Here is a 19,700-nt window from a genome sequence, read left to right on the forward strand (position 1 = left end):
AACTGACTGAATGAGACGCTGTGGAAAGTGGTCACATGGAGAGGGCCATCACCATTATGATGCCGGCGCCCCTGGCTACCCTCCCCTTTCGAAAAGTTTTGAAAGACAATGCAATCGTCCCCCTTGAATCTTATTGGAGCTCTGGTTGAAAAGGGCCCTAAAGATTTATGTTATACAACGTTTGACATGTTTGAACGAACCTAAATTAAAAAAAATGCATTTTTTCGAAAGAGGAGTCCCGCGCACGACGGAACTTTTGGTGCAGCCTTCAGAACGCACTAACAAGAACAAGCTATTAGAACATAAAGGATTAACTTTTTCGAACGAAAATACATTTGTTGTGGACCTGGGATACCTAGAAGTGCTTTCTGATGAAGATAATCAAAGGTAAGGGATTATTGACAATAGTATACAAGACTAGATTTGATATGCGATTGTTCCAAGATGGCGCTGACCTGTATTGCTAGCCTATTTTCTGAGTATCGCATCCCCTTTTATCGCAAAGTGTGATTACCCAGTAAAGTTATTTTTAAATCTGGCATTACAGGTGCTTTCAAGAGATATTCATCTATAAATCTTAGAATGACAATATTACATTTAAAAAAAAAATTTGAATAGTAATTTAGTAAATTGTAGCGCTGTTTCACCGGATGCATTTGAGGGAAAATAGTTAGTCAACGTTACGCGCCGATGTAAAATGCTGTTTTTATATATAAATATGAACTTTATCGAACAAAAGAATGCATGTATTGTGTAACATGATGTCCTATGAGTGTCATCTGATGAAGATTGTCAAAGGTAGTGCTGCATTTAGCTGTTTTTTGGTTATTTGTGATGCATGTGGTTGGTCGGAAAATGGCTATGTGGCTACTTTTACGATATACTCCTCTAACATAATCTAATGTTTTGCATTTGCTGTAAAGCCTTTTTGAAATCGGACAACGTGGTTCGATTCAGGAGAGGTGTATCTATAAAACGATATAACATAGTCCTATATTTGAAAAAAATATATATATAAAATTTCGTTATGCTAATGGCGATAGGATTTTTCGCTGGATGTCCGTCCCGCATACCGGACGAGCCCGTCAAGAGGTTTTAATGTTTACCTTAAATTCTACTTCTTGATCTTCTTTGATTCCTTATTCTGTATGTCACTCATCTGTGTATTATATAGTTTATCTTTTACTTCTCAATGACAACGGTATCGTATGATTAGTACTGGAAGGTGGTGGATCTGAATGTATCAGAAAGATTAGACTATGATGCAGCTCAGAGTTTCTACTCTTCCCAAAAGCCGCCAACCCCCTCCTGCCCTTAGTCGATCTGCTAGGTACTGCCCCATACTCAAACCTGTAGGAGCACACACAGTGATGAACGGTCGGGATAGGGAATCTTCGTTAAGGAGGCAACCCCCGGACCCTGTTGGTACTCGGTTCTTCTCCTAACTCTGTGTGTGATCAGCAGTGCTCATATGTGTACATACCTTCTTGCAGTGGATAACGTGGACCCAAGTGACTCTCTCAGCTTTTCTAATGGCAAAGGCAGTGGTTTATTATACAATACATGCATGTTTTGTTCAATCAAGTTCATATTTATATCAAAAAACAGCTTTTTACATTAGCATGTGACGTTCAGAACTAGCATACCCCCGCAAACTTCCGGGTAATTTACTAACAATTTACTAAATTACTCACGATAAACGTTCACAAAAAGCATATCAATTATTTTAAGAATTATAGATACAGAACTCCTCTATGCACTCGATATGTCCGATTTTAAAATAGATTTTTGGTGAAAGCACATTTTGCAATATTCTAAGTAGATAACCCAGCCATCACGGGCTAGCTATTTAGACACCCAGCAAGTTTAGCCTTCACCAAAATCAGATTTACTATAACAAAAATGTTATTACCTTTGCTGTTCTTTGTCAGAATGCACTCCCAGGACTTCTACTTCAATAACAAATGTTGGTTTGGTCCCAAATAATCCATCGTTATATCCAAACAGCGGCGTTTTGTTCGTGCGTTCACGACACTATCCGAAATGGTAAATAAGGGTCACGAGCATGGTGCATTTCGTGACAAAAAATTTCAAAATATTCCATTACCGTACTTCGAAGCATGTCAACCGCTGTTTAAAATCAATTTTTATGCAATTTATCTCGTAAAAAAGCGATAATATTCCGACCGGGAATATGCGTTTAGCTAAATAGAGGGAAAAAAAAGAAAGACGGGGGCGACCAGTGCACGCGCCTAATGCCCATTGTCTACTGATCGGCCACTTGACAAAGGCGATAATGTGTTTCAGCCTGGGGCTGCAATGACGACATTCAGCAGTTTCCCGGGCTCTGAGAGCCTATGGGAGCCGTGGGAAGTGTCACGTTACCACAGAGATCCTTTTTTTTGGAAAGAGATGTCAAAGAAAGCCAATAAATGGTCAGACAGGCCACTTCCTGTAAAGGAATCTCTCAGGTTTTTGCCTGCCATATGAGTTCTGTTATACTCACAGACACCATTCAAACAGTTTTAGAAACTTTAGGGTGTTTTCTATCCATATCTAATAAGTATATGCATATTCTAGTTACTGGGTAGGAGTAGTAACCAGATTAAATCGGGTACGTTTTTTATCCGGCTGTGTAAATACTGCCCCCTAGCCCTAAGAGGTTATAACCTCTTATGGCTAGGGGCAGTATTTTCACGGCTGGATAAAAAACGTACCCGATTTAATCTGATTATTAGTCCTGCCCAGAAACTAGAATATGCATATAATTATTAGCTTTGGATAGAAAACACTCCAAAGTTTCTATAACTGTTTGAATGGTGTCTGTGAGTATAACAGAACTCCTATGGCAGGCAAAAATCTGAGAAGGTTCTGTTCAGGAAGTACCCTGTCTGAACATTTCTTGCCCTTGTTGATTCTCTCTATCTATTACAAGGGATCTCTGCTGTTACGTGACACTTCCCACGTCTCCAATGGGCTCTCAGAGCCCGGGAAAAACAGGAATGACGTAATTCAAAGCCCTGGCTGAAACACACGAGAGCAAAAGCTAAGTGCTCTATCAGTGGAGAAATGCTTAGGCTCGTGACCTGCCCCGCCCCCGTCTTTCGGTTTTTCCCTCAGTTTACAGACATGCAGGTTCCCGGTCTGAATATTATCGCTTTTCTACGAGATAAATTGCATAAAAATTGGTTTTAAACAGCGGTTGACATGCTTCGAAGTACGGTAATGGAATATTTAGAAATTTTTTGTCACATTCTGCGCCATGCGCCCGACCGTGATTTACCATTGGGATAGTGTCTAGAACGCACAAACAAAACGTCGTTGATGGAACATAACGATGGATTATTTTGGACCAAACCAACATTTGTTATTGAAGTAGAAGTCCTGGGAGTGCATTCTGATGAAGAACAGGAAAGGTAAGACCATTTTTCTTATAGGAATGTGATTTTGGTGAAGGCTAAACTGGTTGGGTGTCTAAATAGCTAGCCCTGTGATGCCGGGCTATGTACTTAGAATATTGCAAAATGTGCTTCATCCGAAAAGCTATTTTAAAATCGGACATATCGAGTGCATAGAGGAGTTCTGTATCTATAATTCTTAAAATAATTGTTATGCTTTTTGTGAACGTTTATCGTGAATAATTTTGTCACGTCCTGACCAGCAGATGGAGCTAGTGTTTTAGTTTTGGGGTCAGGACGTGGCAGGTTTGTGTTTGTATATGTTGGTTGGATGATTGGGACTTCCAATTGAAGGCAGGTGTGTATAGTTGCCTTTGATTGGAAGTCCTATATAGGTGTGTGTGTTTGTCTTTGGGGTTGTGGGGAATTGTTGTGAGCACTGCTTTGTTTGGTTTAGCCTGCCACACCGTCACATTGTGAGTACCGTCCATTGCTTTGTTTATTGTTTTGTTTTTTCAGTGGATGCTCTACTCCTGTTTTTGAACATTAAAATATGAGTATCCACACTTCCGCTGCGCCTTGGTCCTTCTATCTCCCATACGACATATTCGCCGAAGAGTATGACATTTTCTGTGACAAATTTAGTAAATTCACCGGAAGTGTTCGGTGGGAATGCTAGTTCTGAACGTCACATGCTAATGTAAAAAGCTGGTTTTTGATATAAATATGAACTTGATTGAACAGACATGCATGTATTGTATAACATAATGTCCTAGGTGTGTCATCTGATGAAGATAATCAAAGGTTAGTGCTGCATTTAGCTGTGGTTTTGTTTTTTGTGACATTATATGCTAGCTTGAAAAATGGGTGTCTGATTATTTCTGGCTGGGTACTCTGCTGACATAATCTAATGTTTTGCTTTCGCTGTAAAGCCTTTTTGAAATCGGACAGTGTGGTTAGATTAACGAGAGTCTTGTCTTTAAATAGCTGTAAAGTAGTCATATGTTTGAAAAATTGAAGTTTTCGGATTTTAGAGGAGTTTGTATTTCACGCCACGCCCATCATTGGATATTGGAGCAGACGTTCCGCTAGCGGAACATCTAGATGTAAGAGGATAACATAATGTCCTAGGTGTGTCATCTGATGAAGATCATCAAAGGTTAGTGCTGCATTTAGCTGTCTTCTGGGTTTTTGTGACATTATATGCTAGCTTGAAAAATGGGTGTCTGATTATTTCTGGCTGGGTACTCTGCTGACATAATCTAATGTTTTGCTTTCGTTGTAAAGCCTTTTTGAAATCGGACAGTGTGGTTAGATTAATGAGAGTCTTGTCTTTAAAATGGTGTAAAATAGTCATATGTTTGAGAAATTGAAGTAATAGCATTTCTAAGGTATTTGAATAACGCGCCACGGGATTCCACTGGCTGTTGAGTAGGTGGGACGATTTCGTCCCGCATACCCTAGAGAGGTTAAACAGCTTTTGACATGCTTCGAAGTACGGTACTGGAATATTTTGAAATCTTTTGTCATGAAATGCGCTCGCGCGTTACCCTTCGGATAGTGACGTGAACGCACGAACAAAACGGAGCTATTTGGATATAATTATGGATTTTTTCGAACCAAAACAACATTTTGTTGTTGAAGTAGAAGTCCTGGGAGTGCATTCTGACGAAGAACAGCAAAGGTAATCCAATTTCTCTTATAGTAAATCTGAGTTTGGTGGGGGCCAAACTTGGTGGGTGTCAAATTAGCTAGCCGTGATGGCCGGGCTATCTACTCAGAATATTACAAAATGTGCTTTCGCCGAAAAGCTATTTTAAAATCTGACACTGCAATTGCATAAAGGAGTTCTGTATCTATAATTCTTAAAATAATTGTTATGTATTTTGTGAACGTTTTATGCTGAGTAATTAAGTAAATTCACCGGAAGTTTGCGGTGTGTATGCTAGTTGCTAGTTCTGAACATCACATGCTAATGTAAAAAGCTGGTTTTTGATATAAATATGAACTTGATTGAACAAAACATGCATATATTGCATAACATAATGTCCTAGGAGTGTCATCTGATGAAGATCATCAAAGGTTAGTGCTGCATTTAGCTGTGTTTTTGGTTTTTGTGACATATATGCTTGCTTGAAAAATGGCTGTGTGGTTATTTGTGTCTATGTACTCTCCTAACATAATCTAATGTTTTGCTTTTGATGTAAAGCCTTTTTGAAATCGGACAATGTGGTTAGATTAACGAGAGTCTTATCTTTCAAATGGTGTAAAATAGTCGTATGTTTGAGAACTTTGAATTATGACATTTTGTGGTTTTAAATTTGGCGCTCTGATGAGTCACTGGCTGTTGAATAGTGCGGGACGATTTCGTCCCACCTACCCTAGAGAGGGAGGCATAAGAGAAGAGAAAATTGTATGTTACCAATTGAATAACTATTTATTCTATTGCAGGATAAATCAATGTTAAAGTTTACATAGCTGGCCATATATGGATGTTAAATTTGACTTTATGTGTTGGTAGGCTTTTTCTAACCCATCACTTTCTACTACATCTACTACGATTGTAATCTCGGCGCTTGCAGAGCCTTTCTTGTGCAATATTCACTAGTATTTGAGCAACAGCCCTACTCTTATGCTAGTGAACGAGCCAAGATTTATTTTCTGTTTGGCTGCCTCCGTGAAGAAACGCTTCCCTTGGCCACTGCATTGTGGGAGAGACAGTCACCCATCTACTTCTCCTATGGTAGATTCATGGAGGAGATCAGGAAGGTCTTTGACCACCCGGTCTATGGAAAGGATGCCGCTAAACAACTCCTGTCCCTTCATCAAGGCTCCCAGAGTGTGGCTGAAATGGCATGTGAGTTCCGCACCCTCGCCCCAGAGAGCAGCTAGAATGAGGAGGCCCTTCAGGGAGAATTCCAGAACGCACTCACTGAGACCCTCAAGGATGAGTTGTTGTCCAGAGAGGAGCCTGATGGACTTGACAAACTAATTTCTCTCACTATCCGCATTGACAAACATCTCCGTCAGCGTCGGAGGGAGAGGGTATTTTATTTTTTTTATTTTTTATTTCACCTTTATTTAACCAGGTAGGCAAGTTGAGAACAAGTTCTCATTTACAACTGCGACCTGGCCAAGATAAAGCAAAGCAGTGTGACACAGACAAGTCAGTCAATGATACAGTAGACACAGTCAATGATACAGTAGAAAAAGAAAGTATATATATACAGTATGTGCAAAACGCATGAGGAGGTAGGCAATAAATAGGCCATAGGAGCAAATAATTACAATTTAGCAGATTAACACTGGAGTGATAAATGAGCATATGAAGATGTGCATGTAGAGATACTGGTGTGCAAAAAGAGCAGAAAAGTAAATAAAATAAAAACAGTAAGGGGATGAGGTAGGTAGATAGGGTGGGCAGTGTACAGATGGGCTATGTACAGCTGCAGCGATCGGTTAGCTGCTCAGATAGCTGATGTTTAAAGTTGGTGAGGGAAAATAAAGTCTCCCACTTCAGTGATTTTTGCAATTCGTTCCAGTCACTGGCAGCAGAGAACTGGAGTGAAAGGCGGCCAAATGAGGTGTTGGCTTTGGGGATGATCAGTGAGATATACCTGCTGGAACGTGTGCTACGGGCGAGTGTTGTTATCGTGACCAGTGAACTGAGACAAGGTGGAGCTTTACCAAGCATATTCTTATAGATGACCTGGAGCCAGTGGGTCTGTCGACGAATATGTAGCGAGGGCCAGCCGACTAGAGCATACAGGTGGCAGTGGTGGGTGGTATAAGGTGATTTGGTAACAACACGGATGGCACTGTGATAGACTGCATCCAGTTTGCTGAGTAGAGTAATGGAAGCTATTTTGTAGATGACATCGCCGAAGTCGAGGATCGGTAGGATAGTCAGTTTTACTAGGGTAAGTTTGGCGGCATGAGTGAAGGAGGCTTTGTTGCGAAATAGAAAGCCGATTCTAGATTTGATTTTGGAATGGAGATGTTTAATATGAGTCTGGAAGGAGAGATTACAGTCTAGCTAGACACCTAGGTATTTGTAGTGGTCCACATATTCTAGGTCTGAACCATCCATGGTGGTGATGGTAGTGGGTGGGGCGGGTGCGGGCATCGAACGGTTGAAAAGCATGCATTTGGTTTTACTAGTTTAAGAGCAGTTGGAGGCCGCGGAAGGAGTGTTGTATGGCATTGAAGCTCGTTTGGAGGTTAGTTAGCACAGTGTCCAAGGAAGGGCCAGAAGTATACAGAATGGTGTTGTCTGCGTAGAGGTGGATCAGGGAACCGCCCGCAGCAAGAGCGACAGCATTGATATATACAGAGAAAAGAGTCGGCTCGAGAATTGAACCCTGTGGTACCCCCATAGAGACTGCCAGAAGTCCGGACAACATGCCCTCCGATTTGACACACTGAACTCTGTCTGCAAAGTAGTTGGTGAACCAGGCGAGGCAGTCGTTAGAAAAACCAAGGCTATTGAGTCTGCCGATAAGAATACGGTGATTGACAGAGTCGAAAGCCTTGGCCAGGTTGATGAAGACGGCTGCACAGTACTGTACTGTCTTTTATCGATGGCGGTTATGATATCATTTAGTACCTTGAGTGTGGCTGAGGTGCACCCGTGACTGGCTCGGAAACCGGATTGCACAGCGGAGAAGGTACGGTGGGATTCGGAATGGTCAGTGATCTATTTAATAACTGGCCCTCTTTCTGGGATTCACCCACAAACAGGACCAAGCCTGGCCTGCTGAGGAGTGACGGACTCCATCCTAGCTGGAGGGGTGCTCTCATCTTATCTACGAACATAGACAGGGCTCTAACTCCTCTAGCTCCACAATGAAATAGGGTGCAGGCCAGGCAACAGGCTGTTAGCCAGCCTGCCAGCTTAGTGGAGTCTGCCACTAGCACAGTTAGCGTAGTCAGCTCAGCTTTCCCCATTGAGACCGTGTCTGTGCCTCGATCTTGGTTGGGCAAAATTAAAAATGGCGGTGTTCGCTTCAGTAATCTTACTAGTATAAAGACCTCCTCCATTCCTGCCATTATTGAAAGAGATTGTGATACTTCACATCTCAAAATTGGGTTACTTAATGTTAGATCCCTCACTTCCAAGGCAGTTATAGTCAATGAACTAATCACTGATCATAATCTTGATGTGATTGGCCTGACTGAAACATGGCTTAAGCCTGATGAATTTACTGTGTTAAATGAGGCCTCACCCCCTGGTTACACTAGTGACCAAAACCCCAGTGCATCCGGCAAAGGCGGAGGTGTTGCTAACATTTACGATAGCAAATTTCAATTTACAAAAAAAAAAACTATGACGTTTTCGTCTTTTGAGCTTCTAGTCATGAAATCTATGCAGCCTACTCAATCACTTTTTATAGCTACTGTTTACAGGCCTCCTGGGCCATATGCAGTGTTCCTTACTGAGTTCCCTGAATTCCTATCGGATCTTGTAGTCATAGCAGATAATATTCTAATTTTTGGTGACTTTAACATTCACATGGAAAAGTCCACAGACCCACTCCAAAAGGCTTTCGGAGCCATCATCGACTCAGTGGGTTTTGTCCAACATGTCTCTGGACCTACTCACTGCCACAGTCATACTCTGGACCTAGTTTTGTCCCATGGAATAAATGTTGTGGATCTTAATGTTTTTCCTCATAATCCTGGATTATCGGACCACCATTTTATTGCGTTTACAATTGCAACAAATAATCTGCTCAGACCCCAACCAAGGAAGATTAAAAGTCGTGCTATAAATTCTCAGACAACCCAAAGATTCCTTGATGCCCTTCCAGACTCCCTCTGCCTACCCAAGGACGTCAGAGGACAAGAATCAGTTAACCACCTAACCGAGGAACTCAATTCAACCTTGCGCAATACCCTAGATGCAGTTGCACCCCTAAAAATTAAAAACATCTGTCATAAGAAACTAGCTCCCTGGTATACAGAAAATACACGAGCTCTGAAGCAAGCTTCCAGAAAATTGGAACGGAAATGGCGCCACACTAAACTGGAAGTCTTCCGACTAGCTTGGAAAGACAGTACCGTGCAGTATCGAAGAGCCCTCACTGCTGCACGATCATCCTATTTTTCCAACTTAATTGAGGAAAATAAGAACAATCCGAAATTTATTTTTGTCACTGTCGCAAAGCTAACTAAAAAGCAGCATTCGCAAATGGAGGATGGCTTTCACTTCAGCAGTAATAAATTTATGAACTTTTTTGAGGAAAAGATCATGATCATTAGAAAGCAAATTACGGACTCCTCTTTAAATCTGGGTATTCCTCCAGGGCTTCATTGTCCAGAGTCTGCACAACTCTGCCAGGACCTTGGCTCAAGGGAGATACTAAAGTGTTTTAGTACTATATCTCTTGACACAATGATGAAAATAATCATGGCCTCCAAACCCTCAAGCTGCATACTGGACCCTATTCCAACTAAACTACTGAAAGAGCTGCTTCCTGTGCTTGGCCCTCCTATGTTGAACATAATAAACGTCTCTCTATCCACCGGATGTGTACCAAGCTCACTAAAAGTGGCAGTAATAATGCCTCTCTTGAAAAAGCCGAATCTTGACCCAGAAATTATAAAAAACTATCGGCCTATATCGAATCTTCCATTCCTCTCAAAAATTTTAGAAAAAGTTGTTGCGCAGCAACTCACTGCCTTCCTGAAGACAAACAATGTATACGAAACGCTTCAGTCTGGTTTTAGACCCCATCATAGCACTGAGACTGCACTTGTGAAGGTGGTAAATGACCTTTTAATGACGTCAGACCGAGGCTCTGCATCTGTCCTCATGCTCCTAGATCTTAGTGCCGCTTTTGATACCATCGATCACCACATTCTTTTGGAGAGATTGGAAACCCAAATTGGTCTACATGGACAAGTTCTGGCCTGGTTTAGATCTTATCTGTCGGAAAGATATCAGTTTGTCTCTGTGAATGGTTCGTCCTCTGACAAATCAATTGTAAATTTCGGTGTTCCTCAAGGTTCCGTTCTAGGACCACTATTGTTTTCACTATATATTTTACCTCTTGGGGATGTCATTCGAAAACATAATGTTAAATTTCACTGCTATGCGGACGACACACAGCTGTACATTTCAATGAAACATGGTGAAGCCCCAAAATTGCCCTCGCTAGAAGCCTGTGTTTCAGACATAAGGAAGTGGATGGAGTGCAAATTTTCTACTTTTAAACTCGGACAAAACAGAGATGCTTGTCCTAGGTCCCAAGAAACAAAGAGATCTTCTGTTGAATCTGACAATTAATCTGGATGGTTGTACAGTCGTCTCAAATAAAACTGTGAAGGACCTCGGCGTTACTCTGGACCCTGATCTCTCTTTTGAAGAACATATCAAGACTGCTTCAAGGACAGCTTTTTTCCATCTACGTAACATTGCAAAAATCAGAAACTTTCTGTCCAAAAATGACGCAGAAAAATTAATCCATGCTTTTGTTACTTCTAGGCTCGACTACTGCAATGCTCTACTTTCCGGCTACCCGGATAAAGCACTAAACAAACTTCAGTTAGTGCTAAATACGGCTGCTAGAATCCTGACTAGAACCAAAAAATTTGATCATATTACTCCAGTGCTAGCTTCCCTACACTGGCTTCCTGTTAAGGCAAGGGCTGATTTCAAGGTTTTACTGCTAACCTACAAAGCATTACATGGACTTGCTCCTACCTATCTTTCCGATTTGGTCCTGCCGTACATACCTACACGTACGCTACGGTCACAAGACGCAGGCCTCCTAATTGTCCCTAGAATTTCTAAGCAAACGGCTGGAGGTAGGGCTTTCTCCTATAGAGCTCCATTTTTATGGAATGGTCTGCCTACCCATGTGAGAGACGCAGACTCAGTCTCAACCTTTAAGTCTTTACTGAAAACTTATCTCTTCAGTAGGTCCTACGATTAAGTATAGTCTGGCCCAGGAGTGTGAAGGTGAACGGAAAGGCTGGAGCAACGAACCGCCCTTGCTGTCTCTGCCTTGTCGGTTCCCCTCTTCCCACTGGGATTCTCTGCCTCTAACCCTTTTACAGGGGCTGAGTCACTGACTTGCTGGTGTTCTTCCATGCCGTCCATGGGAGGGGTGCGTCACTTGAGTAGGTTGAGCCACTGACGTGGTCTTCCTGTCTGGGTTGGCGCCCCCCCCTTGGGTTGTGCCGTGGCGGACATCTTTGTGGGCTATACTCGGCCTTGTCTTCGGACGGTAAGTTGGTGGTTGTAGATATCCCTCTAGTGGTGTGGGGGCTGTGCTTTGGCAAAGTGGGTGGGGTTATATCCTGCCTGTTTGGCCCTGTCCGGGGGTATCATCGGATGGGGCCACAGTGTCTTCTGATCCCTCCTGTCTCAGCCTCCAGTATTTATGCTGCAGTAGTTTATGTGTCGGGGGGCTAGGGTCAGTCTGTTACATCTGGAGTATTCTCTTGTCTTATCCGGTGTCCTGTGTGAATGTAAATATGCTCTCTCTAATTCTCTCTTTCTTTCTTTCTTTCTCTCGGAGGACCTGAGCCCTAGGACTACCTGGCATGATGACTCCTTGCTGTCCCCAGTCCGCCTGGCCGTGCTGCTGCTCCAGTTTCAACTGTTCTGCCTGCGGCTACGGAACCCTGACCTGTTCACCGGACGTGCTTGTTGCACCCTCGACAATTACTATGATTATTATTATTTGACCATGCTGGTCATTTACGAACATTTTAACATCTTGACCATGTTCTGTTATAATATCCACCCGGCACAGCCAGAAGAGGACTGGCCACCCCTCATAGCCTGGTTCCTCTCTAGGTTTCTTCCTAGGTTTTTGGCCTTTCTCAGGAGTTTTTCCTAGGGAGTTTTTCCCAGCCACCGTGCTTCTTTCACATGCATTGCTTGCTGTTTGGGGTTTTAGGCTGGGTTTCTGTACAGCACTTTGAGATTTCAGCTGATGTACGAAGGGCTATATAAATAAATTTGATTTGATTTGATATTTATTAACTTGGCTTTCGAAGACTTAGGATAGGCGGGGCAGGATGGAAATAGGTCTGTAACAGTTTGGGTCTATGGCGTCACCCCCTTTGAAGAGGGGGATGACCGCGGCAGCTTTCCAATCTTTAGGGATATTGGACGATACGAAAGAGAGTTTGAACAGACTGGTAATAGGGGTTGCAACAATGGCAGCGGATAGTTTTAGTAAGAGAGGGTCCAGATTGTCTAACCCAGCTGATTTGTATGGGTCCAGGTTTTGCAGCTCTTTCAGAACATCTGCTATCTGGATTTGGGTGAAGGAAAAGCTGGGGAGGCTTGGGCGAGTAGCTGCAGGGGGGGCGGAGCTGTTGGCCGGGGTTGGAGTAGCCAGGAGGAAGGTATGGCCAGCCATTGAGAAATGCTTATTGAAATGTTTGATTATCATGGATTTATCGGTGGTGACCGTGTTACCTAGCCTCAGTGAAGTGGGCAGCTGGGAGGAGGTGCTCTTGTTCTCCATGGACTTTACAGTGTCCCAAAACTTTTTGGAGTTAGAGCTACAGGAAGCAAATTTCTGCTTGAAAAAGCTAGCCTTTGCTTTCCTGACTGACTGCATGTATTGGTTCCTGACTTCCTTGAATAGTTGCATATCACGGGGACTATTCAATGCTATTGCAGTCCACCACCGGATGTTTTTGTGATGGTCAAGGGCAGTCAGGTCTGGAGTGAACCAAGGGCTATATCTGTTCTTAGTTCTGTATTTTTTGAACGGGGCATGCTTATCTAAGAAGGTGAGGAAATTACTTTTAAAGAATGACGCATCCTCGATTGACGGGATGAGGTCAATATCCTTCCAGGATACCCGGGCCAGGTCGATTAGAAAGGCCTGCTCGCAGAAGTGTTTTAGGGAGCGTTTGACAGTGATGAGGGGTGGTCGTTTGACCACGGACCCATAGCGGATACAGGCAATGAGGCAGTGATCGCTGAGATACTGATTGAAAACAGCGGAGGTGTATTTGGAGGGCAAGTTGGTCAGGATAACGTCTATGAGGGTGCCCATGTTTACGGATTTGGGGTTGTACCTGGTGGGTTCCTTGATGATTTGTGTGAGATTGAGGGCATCTAGCTTAAATTGTAGACTGCCGGGGTGTTAAGCATATCCCAGTTTAGGTCACCTAACAGAACGAACTCTGAGACTAGATGGGGGCGATCAATTCACAAATGGTGTCCAGGGCACAGCTGGGAGCGAAGGGGGGTCGATAGCAGGCGGCAACAGTGAGAGACTTATTTCTTAAAATTAGAAGTTCAAACTGTTTGGGTATAGACCTGGACAGTATGACAGAACTTTGCAGGCTATCTCTGCAGTAGATTGCAACTCCTCCCCCTTTGGCAGATCTATCTCGACGAAAAATGTTTTAGTTGGGTATGGAAATCTCCGAATTTTTTGTGGCCTTCCTAAGCCAGGATTCAGACACGGCAAGGACATCAGGGTTGGCAGAGTGTGCTAAAGCAATGAGTCAAACAAACTTAGGGAGGAGGCTTCTGATGTTGACATGTATGAAACCAAGGCTTTTTCGATCACAGAAGTCAACAAATGAGGGTGCCTGGGGACATGCAGGGCCTGGGTTTACCTCCACATCACCTGAGGAACAGAGGAGGAGTGGGATGAGGGTACTGCTAAAGGCTATCAAAACTGGTCACCTAGAGCGTTGGGGACAAAGAATAAAAGGAGCGGATTTCTGGGCGTGGTAGAATAGATTCAGGGCATAATGTGCAGACAGGGGTATGGTGGGGTGCGGGTACAGCGGAGGTAAGCTCAGGCACTGAGGGATGATAAGAGAGGTTGTATCTCTGAACATTCTGGTTATACTGGGTGAGGTCATCGCATGTGTGCGAGGTGGGACAAAAGAGGTAACAGAGGTATGATGAGTGGAACTAGGGGCTCCATTGTAAACTAAAACAATAACTAACCTAAGCAACAGTATACAAGGCATATTGACATTTGAGAGAGACATACAGCGAGGCATAAAGTAATCACAGGTGTTGATTGGGAGAGCTAGCTAGACAACAACGGGTGAGACAACAGCTGATCAGCTAAAACAACAACAACAGGTAAAATGGCCTGACTGGACAGAGAGGGTTGGTTAACTACACACACAGCCTGAGTTCGCGGCTGGGGCCGACAGATAAACAAATAATAAACAGAATGGAGTACCGTGATTAATGAACAGTTCAGCAGGCATCAGCTATGTAGCCAAGTGATCATAGGGTCCAGGGGGCAGTGTTAGATGGAACTTGGAGGCTGCGGAGTAGTCGCTACCACGCTAGCACGCGGGCGACACGGCGCTTAAAGTTAGTAGCCTGGGGCTAGTAGAAGCGTCTGCTCCGACGTCCGACGGAGGCCGGTTGGAGGCACAGCGGATGGAGTATTCGTCGGCAGACCAGTCGTGGTGGTGTGGCGGGGCGCCGTGTCGACAAAGGATCCAAGCCAGATGGCAAAAGAGGTATTGTAGATGTAGTAATTTAGTTTGCTAGCCGGGGGATGCACCTGGCTCACGGCTACCTGGTGCTAGCTTCAGGGCATGGGGCGTTAGCCACTATAGCCACTCGGTAGCAGCGGTGATCCGGTGCCAAGGTCCAGAGGTTACGGCAAGGATCCAGTGGAGTAGTGGGTTCTAGCCGTGTTTGGGTGGGGTTGGGGTGAACAACTGAGTAGGCCGGGAGGTGGGCCTCAGAGATAGCTTCGATACTGGGTAACTCGGTGGGTGCTAGCTAGCTGTGAAGATCAGGAGTAATGGTCCAGGGATTATGGCAGGAATCCGGTGTTGTAGTGGAGAGATAGTCCGATACTGGTAGGCTGGCGAGTATTATCCAAGCTAAAAAAAAGGGCTGGTATCTGTGCAGAAGGTAAAGGTCGCTAGCAGTGGCTAACAATGACTAAATAGCTTGTAGCTAAATTAGCTGGTTAGATTCTGATGGCTAGGTGGCTCTTGCTATAAGGTCTAAAAATGTAAAATAATAGCGGTTCTGTATCACATTGGGTGAGGCAGGTTACCGGAAGGTATAAATGAGTTAAAATGGAAAGAGATTGAAAATTAAAATCGAAATATATACAAAAAAGGACGAAAAATACAAAAGTACACGAGAGGACGAACAAAACACATCTGCACTGCTACGCCATCTTGGGAATGTGGTAGGTAGGGTTGCATGTCCCATTACATCTGCTTCAGTGACTTGCTCTCCTCCTCCAACTGCATCGCATCCCCAGGCATGTTCTAATCCTGAATCCATGCAGCTCGGCCGGACCGTCTATCTCCAGAAGAAAGGCAGCGGCGTATCAGTACTAGGAGCTGTCTATACTGTGGCCAGGTTGGTCACCTGGTCTCCACTTGTTCCCTGCGTCCAGCAAAAGAGGGGGCTCAGCAGTAGTTGGGGATATACTGTTGAGCCAAATCGCCTGCCCATCATCTCCCAGACCCCTGCTTGAAGCCAACCTTGTGTGGCAGTGACTGGCTTTTCCTCTGTCTGCTCTCATTGATTCAGGCTCCGACAAGAACTTCCTCGACCGAGGTGTCATTAACCAGTTGGGCCTGGACACGGTTCCACTCGATTCACCTCTCGATGCCAACGCTCTCAATGGACAGCTCCTCTCCCATGTCTGTGAGAGAGCCGTTCCTGTTATCCTGCGTCTCTCTGGAAATCACCAGGAAAAGAGCAGTTTCCACATAATCGACTGTCCTCACTCTCCCCTGGTTCTGGATCATACATGGTTAAAGCTACACAATCCACAGATTGACTGAGCCACCGGGAGGGTAACTACTTGGAGTACATTTTGTCATTCCAATTGTCTACATTCTGCCCTTCCACCTGCCTTGTCTGTACCCCAGTCCATTCCAGAACCCCCGGACCTGTCTTCTGTTCCTCCAGAGTATCACGGCCTAGCTCCTGTGTTCAGTAAGCACCACACCCCATCTCTGCCGCCTCATCAGCCATACGGCTGCGCTATCAAACTTCAGCCTGGAGCTCCTCTCCCCAGTAGCAGGTTGTATAACCTCTCTCGCCCTGAGCAAGAGGCTATGAAGGAATACATCCAGGATTCCCTGGCTGTCGGACATGTCAGGCCGTCTTCCGCTGGTGGGAGCTGGGTTTTTCTGTCATGAAAATTAATCGGTCACTGAAGCCGTGCATAGACATCCATGGGTTGAATAGTATCACTGTCAGAAACAAGTATCCCTTGCCACAAATCAGTTCTGCTTTTGCCCCCCTCCATGGTGCCACAGTGTTCAGTACACTCGACCTCCTTAATGCCTACCACCTTGTCCGCATCAGAGAGGGGGATGAGTGGAAAACGGCCTTCAACACACCACTTGGACACTTTGAGTATTTGCTCATGCCGTTTGGTCTCAATAATGTCCCTGCTGTTTTTCAGAGCCTGGTTAACCTGTTTAGGATAGGGGGCAGTATTTTTACAGCCGGATAAAAAAACGTACCCAATTTAATCTGGTTATTACTCCTGCCCAGAAACTAGAATATGCATATAATTATTAGCTTTGGATAGAAAACACTCCAAAGAAAAATCGCATAAAAATTGATTTTAAACAGCGTTTGACATGCTTCGAAGTACGGTAATGGAATATTTTGATTTTTTTTTTCACGATATGCGCCGGCGCGTCACCCTTCGGATAGTGTCTTGAACGCAAGAACAAACGCAGCTATTTGGATATAACTATGGATTATTTGGAACCAAAACAACATTGGGTGTTGAAGTAGAAGTCCTGGGAGTGCATTCTGACGACAAACAGCAAAGGTAATCCAATTTTTCTTATAGTAAATCTGAGTTTTGTGAGTGCCAAACTTGGTGGGTGTCAAAATAGCTAGCCATGATGGCCGGGCTATCTACTCAGAATATTACAAAATTTGCTTTCACCGAAAAGCTATTTTAAAATCGGACACCGCGATTGCATAAAGGAGTTCTGTATCTATAATTCTTAAAATAATTGTTATGTTTTTTGTGAACGTTTATTGTGAGTAATTTAGTAAATTCACCGGAAGTTTCGATGGGTATGCTAGTTCTGAACGTCACATGCTAATGTAAAAAGCTGTTTTTTGATATAAATATGAACTTGATTGAACAAAACATGCATGTATTGTATAACATAATGTCCTAGGTGTGTCATCTGATGAAGATCATCAAAGGTTAGTGCTGCATTTAGCTGTGATTTTGGTTTTTGTGACATTATATGCTAGCTTGAAAAATGGGTGTGTGATTATTTCCGGCTGGGTACTCTCCTGACATAATCTAATGTTTTGCTTTCGTTGTAAAGCCTTTTTGAAATCGGACAATGTGGTTAGATAAAGGAGAGTCTTGTCTTTAAAATGGTGTAAAATAGTCATATGTTTGAAAAATTGAAGTTTTTGGATTTTGAGGAGTTTGTAATTCGCGCCACGCCCTATCATTGGATATTGGCGAGGCGTTCCGCTAGCGGAACATCTAGATGATGTTCTGAGGGATGTTATTGGATGTTTTGTTTTTGTCTATGTGGATGACATTCTTATTTTTTCGAAGGACCTTGAGGCTCACAAGCAACACGTTCTCCAACAGCTGTTGGAGAATAAGCTGTTTGTTAAGGCTGAGAAATGTGAGTTTCATGTTTCCTCTGTGTCCTTCTTGGTTTACATCATTGCACAAGGACAGCTATGAATAGACCCTGGCAAGGTTAGGCAGTCAGAGTGGCCTGTGCCTGCGAATCAGAAGCAGCTACAGCATTTCCTGGGGCTTGCCAATTTTTACAGACGTTTCATCCGTGACTACAATCGTTTGGCAGCTCCTCTCACCACTCTCACCTCCACTTCGTCCCACTGGTCCCCTGAGACAGAGGCAGCATTCCTGGGAACTCAAGCACCGCTTCACTTCCGCTCCAATCCTTACCCAGCCAAACCTAGAACTCCAGTTCGTCCTCGAGGTGGACGCTTCCAACACAGTGGTAGGTGCTGTTCTGTCTCAACATTCACCCTCGGATCAGAAGCTCCATCCATGTGCCTTCTTGTCCTGCAAGCTCTCACCTGCAGAGAGAAATTTTGACATAGGTAACCGGATCTTCTGGCCATGAAGTTGGCCCTTGAGGAGTGGCGTCACTGGTTAGAGGGTTCGGTTCTCCCTTTCATTGTGTGGACAGATCACAAAAACCTATCCTACATCCAGACCACCAAACATCTGAAGTCTCGGCAGGCCAGGTGGGCCTTGTTTTTCGGATGATTTAACTTCACACTCACTTATCGCTCCGGATCTAAAAATACCAAGCCTGACGCCCTCTCCCGTCAGTTCACCACAGACAACACAGGTTCCAATCCAGAAACCATGCTGTCTCCAGCTGTCTCCTGGGAGATTGAGTCCCATGTTCGCCAGGCTCAGCTGAACCAGCCTGATCCAGGAAAAGGTCCTTGTAAGGCTCTGTTTGTGCCAGATTCAGTTTGCTCTGAAGTTCTTCAGTGGGCCCATTCTACTCACCTCACCTGTCACTCTGGCATGAACCAGACTGTTGCCTTCCTGCGTCAGCGATTTTGGTGGCCCACCATGGAGAGAGATGCTCGGGAATTCATCTCAGCCTGCTCATTCTGTGCCCGGAACAAAATCTCCACCAAACCTACGTCCGGTCTGCTTCGCCCTCTTCCCATACCCAGTCGCCCCTGGTCACACATAGCTCTGGACTTCGTCACTGGCCTTCCCCCATCCAACGGTAACTCAGTCATCCTTACTATTATTGACAGATTTTCCAAAGCGGCTCACTTCATTCCCCTCTCCAAGCGTCCTTCCTCCAGGGAGACTGCAGACCTACTGGTATCCCATGTGTTGTGGCTGCATGGCATCCCTATTGACATTGTTTCTGACAGGGAACCCCTGTTTACATCCCAGGCATGGAGAGCCTTCTGCACAGCACTTGGTATTAATGTAAGCCTTTCATCTGGATATCACCCCCAGACTAATGGTCAGACTGAGCGGGCCAACCAGGAGTGGGAGACTGCCCTGCACTGTCTGACTTCGGCTGACCCTTCCTCCTGGAGTGCCCAGCTACCCTGGGTGAAATATGCCCACAACACCCTCATCAATCCCTCGTCAGGTATGTCACCCTTTGCGTGTGCTCTGGGTTGCCAACTTCCCTCGTTCCCTGCCCAAGAAGTCGAGGTAGCAGTGCCCTCAGTCCAGGACCACATGCACCTGGCTGCTCTTTTCGTGCCTCCGCCAGGACCCAATCCCAAGCTAACCATTGCCATGCTTCAGCCCCAGTCTACACTCCAGGCCAAAAGGTATGGCTTTCATCTAAGGACTTGCCCTTGAA

The 19,700-nt window shown here is 44.5% G+C and overlaps 1 pseudogene; it reads right to left on the reverse strand.

The window, feature by feature from the left end:
- Nucleotides 1–16,356, reverse strand: part of LOC115179278 (calcium/calmodulin-dependent 3',5'-cyclic nucleotide phosphodiesterase 1A-like) — a 49,114-nt pseudogene extending 32,758 nt beyond the window's left edge.
- Nucleotides 16,357–19,700: the final 3,344 nt, after the last annotated feature.

This window comes from Salmo trutta, chromosome 39, assembly GCF_901001165.1.
Source record: "Salmo trutta chromosome 39, fSalTru1.1, whole genome shotgun sequence".
Taxonomy (NCBI): Eukaryota; Metazoa; Chordata; class Actinopteri; order Salmoniformes; family Salmonidae; genus Salmo; species Salmo trutta.